This window comes from Bos indicus, chromosome 18 (assembly GCF_029378745.1).
Source record: "Bos indicus isolate NIAB-ARS_2022 breed Sahiwal x Tharparkar chromosome 18, NIAB-ARS_B.indTharparkar_mat_pri_1.0, whole genome shotgun sequence".
In the NCBI taxonomy this organism is placed as follows: domain Eukaryota; kingdom Metazoa; phylum Chordata; class Mammalia; order Artiodactyla; family Bovidae; genus Bos; species Bos indicus.
Genome location: NC_091777.1, coordinates 66,770,319 through 66,776,318, shown reverse-complemented (window position 1 = coordinate 66,776,318; position 6,000 = coordinate 66,770,319).

The following is a 6,000-nucleotide window of genomic DNA, read 5'->3' as shown; positions in this document are numbered from 1 at the left end:
GTGAGTGACCACACCATCATGGTTATCTGTATCATTGAGATTTTTTTCAGATAGTTCTGTGTTATCTTGCCACCTCTCCTTTTTCTCTTCTGCTTGTTAGGTCCATACCATTTCTGTCCTTTATCGTGCCCATCCTTGCATGAAATGTTCCCTTGATTATCTCCAATTTTCCTGAAGAGATCTTTAGTCTTTACCATTCTATTGTTTTCCTCTATTTTTTTGAATTATTATTCACTTAAGAAGGTTTCTTATCTCTCCTTGCTATTCTCTGGAACTCTGCATTCATTTGGGTATTTCTTTCCCTGTCTCCCTTGCCTTTCGCTTCCCTTCTTTTCTCAGCTATTTGTAAAGCCTCTTCAGACAACTTTAACTTCTTGCATTTATTTTTTAGGGATGATTTTGGTCACTGCCTTCTGTACAATGTTATGGACCTCCATCCTTTTAAGTGTCCAGTTAAGAAGACACACCAGGGAGTTCCCTGGTGTCATAGTGGTTAGAATTCTGGGCTTCCACTGCCGTGGTCCCAGTTCAATTCTTGGTCAGGGCACTGAGATCTTACAAGCCACAAGGAGTGGCCAAAAACAATTTTTTTTTAAAAGGTGGGGGGAAAGACACCAGACAGCTTGCTGTGATCACAGTGAAGAGGTCATGTGACCATAAAGCCATACAGCAGCCTCCTTCAAGCCAAGAGAAGGGGCCTCAGAATGAAACCTACCTTGTGGGCATCTTGTTCTTCAATTTCTCAGCCTCCAGAATTGTGAGAAACAAATTTATGGCCTTGGTCTATAGTATTACTATTTTGTTTTTGTACCTAGAACCGACTAAGACAGATGACAAACTTCCCTCTGCCTCACTCTCATAAAAGTGTATGTGAATTAATATTTAGAGTCCACCCAAATAACTCAAAATAATTTCCCCAATCCCAGGTCCCTAATCACAATTCCTAAGATCCTCTTTCCTGATGAGGTAACACTTATGGTTTCCGAGGATTACATCATATAGATCTTTGGGGGCACCCTTCTGCCTACTGCAGCCCCCATTTCACAGATGGAAAAACCGATCCCAGCGCGTAGACCATGTCGTCCAGGCTCCCACAGTCCTGGGGAATCTCTGGCCCCCAGGGAGGGCAGGGAGGGAAAGGACAGGAGATATCCAGAGCCCAGAGCTTTAGCTCTTTCTCTGCAGTTAGGAACCAGGGGTCCTGGGACAAAGGATTTCAGGGAAAGCTCCAGGTGAGCTTGGAGCACTTGGTTATGTGTATTTATTTATTTTTCTCTATTTTTTGGCCATGTCATGGGACATGAGGGAACTTAGTTCCCCAACCAGAGAAGGAATCTGTGCCCCTGCAGTGGAAGCGCACGTGTGGAGCACCCAGAGGATGACTGGAACCTGTTAAGACGACACAGAAGCCAAACCTAATGATAGGACTCGAGCATCAAAACAACCAACCACTGTCATTGACTGACACACAATGAATCCACCCTATCCACATTTAAGTGAAAGTCACTTAGTCACGTCTGACTCTTTGCGACTCCATGGACTATACGGTCCATGGAATTCCCCAGGCCAGAATACTGGAGTGGGCAGCCATTCCCTTCTCCAGGGGATCTTCCCAGCCCAGGGATCGAACCCAGGTCTCCCACATTGCAGGTGGATTCTTTGCCAGCTGAGCCACAAGGGAAGCCCAAGAACACTGGAGTGGGTAGCCTATCCCTTCTCCAGCAGATCTTCCAGAACCCAGGAATCGGACCAGGGTCTCCTGCATTGCAGGCAGAGTCTTTACCAGCTGAGCTACCAGGGAAGCCCAAGGGTTCTCAAAAAGAAGAGTCCCCTGGAGAAGAAATGGCAACACAGTCCATTATTCTTGCCTGAAGAATCCCATGGACAAAGGACCCTGGTCGGCTATAGTCCATGGAGGTCACAAAGAGTCGGACACGACTTAGCAACTAAAACAACGATGTGTGTAATGTATACTTTTTACTGTTGTGTGTGGCACCCCACTCCAGTACTCTTGCCTGGAAAATCCCATGGACGGAGGAGCCTGGTAGGCTGCAGTCCGTGGGGTCACAAAGAGTCGGACACGACTGAGCGACTTCATTTTCACTTTTCATTTTCATGCATTGGAGAAGGAAATGGCAACCCACTCCAGTGTTTTTGCCTGGAGAATCCCAAGGACGGGGGAGCCTGGTGGGCTGCCGTCTATGGGGTCGCACAGAGTCGGATACGACTGAAGCGACTTAGCAGCAGCAGCAGCAAAACGAATAAAAGTCTTTCTGAAACTGTTATAGCTTAAAATTTTTTAAAAAAAGAGTCAGAAAAATAGGGCCATCTGCCACCACATGGTGCTGCTTCTACAGCATCTCCTCACTGAGAATGCAGACTGATGCTGTCTTCCTAAAGGAAACTGTGTTTCAGGGCAACACATGGTCCCAGTCCTTGATGAGATAATTAAATGCTAGAATTCAGAAAACATCATTTCCCAGGCGGTAATGAGTCTGGAGCAGGCCCCAATACATGCCGTATACACTGCAAGGTGAACAGCGCTGGGGACGTGACTGAGAGGAGCCAGCCACCACTGCGCCCCCTTAGGAGCAGCAGCAGAAGAACCTACATGGGACTCGATAGCACTCATATCCTGCCAGCTGTGAGGGGTTCCAGCCAACGACATTTGGCCCAAAGCCCAGCAAGTCTTTAGATCACATTTTCCATCCATGGGAGCTGAAGGGGATGTTGGAGGCAGGGAGAGAGGCCATCTGGATGGGGCAGGTCCTGCCAGAAGCCAGGATCCACTGTCCCCCACCCATCCTCATTGAGGGGGCTGTAAACCTCCAGCCAGACGCCAGAGCAGTGACTAGCTGGGGCTGGAGTGGAAATGGACACAGACTGCACAAAGGAAGTTTCTCCTGTTATCTACTTTTTTTTAGCCGCACAGTGAGGCATGCTGATCTTAGTTCCCTGACCAGGGATTGAACCCATGACCCCTGCAGTGGAAGTAGGGTATCTTAATCACAGGACTGCCAGGGAATTCCCGTGAAAGAAGCTTCTAGGTAGAGAGAAATGTTATAAAACTGGATTGTGGCAATGGCTGCACAATATGAAGTATATCTGCTATGGGTGTACTTTATGGCATATAAATTATACTTCAATACAACTGTTGAAAAAGGAGAGAAGGTCCAAAGAAGATATACAAATGGGCTTGGAGAATAAGCACATGAAAAGACATTCAACATCATTAGTCATTAGAGAACCACGAGTCAAACCATGGTGAGATACTGATTCACACCCACTTGGGATGGTTTAAAAAAACAATTAAAATAAGAGCTTCCCTGGTAGGCCAGTGGCTAACACTCCGAACTTCCAATGCACGCAGCCTGGGTTCAACCTCTGGTCAGGGAACTAGATCCCACATGCCCCAACTAACACCCAGTGCTGCCAAATAAATAATGAATAAAACAAACATTTCTTTCTCTGAAAATAACAGTATTGGCAGGGATATGGAGAAATTGGAACCCTCCTACCTTGCTGGTGGGAATGTAAAATAGTGTAGTCATCCTGGAAAAAAATTTGGCATTTCTTCAAATGGCTAACGATTGACTTACCACTTTGATCCAGCAGTGAACTACGTATGCATCCGAAGGAACTGAAAACGCTGTTCAAACAAATCCTGGTAAAGCACTGGCCACAGCAGCATGATTCACAATGGTCAGAGGTGGAAACAACCCAAATGTCCACCGAATTATGAATGGATAGATAAACGTGGTATTTTCATACAATGGAGTCATAACCATAAAAAGAAACAACAAGGTACTAGTATGTGCTCCAGCAAACATGAACCTTGAAAACATTATGCTAAGTGAAAAAACTCAGATACAAAAGACAACATATAATATGATGTCATTTACGTGAAATATCCAGAATATGCAAATTCACAGAAACATCCAGCAGAGATTATTCATTGTCAGGGGCTGGAGAGAGGGGAAAATTGAGAGCTATTGGAGGAAAATATTCTGGAATTAAATGGAGGTGTGATTATGCAACACTGCAACTATATTAAAATCCACTGAATTGTTCACTCTAAAATGGTTACTTTTTGTGTTATGTGAATCACCTTTATTTCAAAAGAAGAGGTGAGGCTTCCAGGTCAGTAGGGAGCAAAGGACCTAAGCAATCCTGAGTGGGTCCCAGGCAGGGACAAGCCAGCCTTCAGGGCTGTCTGTGGACTAACGGTGATGTGGGGATGTGCAGGAGACACGCTAAGGAGTAAGGAAGCTTCCGAAGACAGGCAGCAAGGAAACCATCTTCGTTTTTAAAAGATGAATCCTAAAGTTAAAAGAATTAACCAAAGACATACAGATGGCGGGCAGGCACAGGAAGATGCTCAACATGGCTAATTATTAGAGAACTGCAAATGAAAACTACAGTGAGGTATCACCTCACAGCAGCAGAATGGCCATCATTAGAAAGTCTGCAAATAATAAACGCTGGAGAGGGTGAGGAGAAAAGGAAACCCTCCTACACTGTTGGTTGAAATGCAAGTTGGTGCAGCCACTATGGAGAACAGTATGAAGGTCCCATAAAAAACTAAAAACAGAGTTGCCATGTGATCCAGCAGTCTCACTCTTGGGCATATATCCGAACAAAACCATAAATCAAAAAGACATACACAGGTATCTTCTGGTTGCCCAGTGGTTACGATTCCACGCTTCCACTGCAGAGGGCAAGGTTTGATCCCACATGCCACACAGCCGAAAAAAAAAAAAAAAACAGATATATGCACTCTAGAGGTCACAGAAGCACTATTTACAATAGCTGAGACATGGAAACAATCTAAATGGCTATTGACATAAATGGCTAAAGAAGATGTGATACATATATATAATGGAATATTACTTGACCATAAAAAAGGAATGGAATAATACCATTTGCAGCAACATGAATGGACCTAGGAATTCTAGTAATAAGTGAATTAAACCAGAGAAAGACAAATACCATAAGATATCATTTATATGTGGAAGCTAAAACATGACACAATGAACCTATCTATGAACAGAAACAGATACACAGACACAGAGGACAGACTTGCGGTTGCCAAAGGTAGGAGAGGCAAGGACCAAACTTGTGTCTCCTGCACTGGCAGACACAAACTAGTACGTATAGGATGGATAAACAACAAGGTGAGCTTCCCAGGTGGCTCACTGGTAAAGAATCCACCTGCCAATGCAGGAGACGTGAGTGCGGTCCCTGGGTCGGGAAGATCCATGGAGAAGAAAATGGCAACTCACTTCAGTATTCTTGCCTGGGGAATCCTACAGACAGAGGAGCCTGGTGGGCTACAGTCCATGGGGTTGGAAAGAGTCAGAAATGACTGAGCAACTAAATCAGCAATCAGGAGCAAACAACAAGGTCCTACACAGGGAACTATATTCTATATCCTGCGATTAAACCTTAATGGAAAAGAATATTTAAAAAATGTATACCTGTGTAACTGAATCACTGGGCTGAACACCAGAAATTAACACATTATGAACCAACTATACTTCAAGAAAACAAAAATGAAGACAAAACAAAAAGAGAAGAGTTAGCCAGCATCTTAAACACGAAATGGGCAGAGTGGAGGGGAGGAGGGCTCGTGGGCTTCAGCCTCCACGGACATAGCAGGAAGATAGGCTGGAAGTGCAAGCCTGGGGGTTCAGCAGCAGTCACCCATGTTAGCAGGGAAGTGCTCCTCAGACCTGAGGCCAAGGGCACAGCTTCTGTAAGGAAAACAAGGAACAATCCAACAAGACAAAATTCACAACATCTTGGTGGTGGGCACAGCAGCCCAACCAAAGCTGTGGCAACCTCATATGGTGCGGTTTCACTGCTATGAAATGTCCAGCACAGGCAAGTCTACAGTGATGTTAGATCTGCAGTTGCCTGGAACAGGGGTGAGATCAGAGACTCACATGCAAGGACAGAGGGATCTCAGTGGAGGTGAGAGAAATGTTCTAAAGCAGGAGG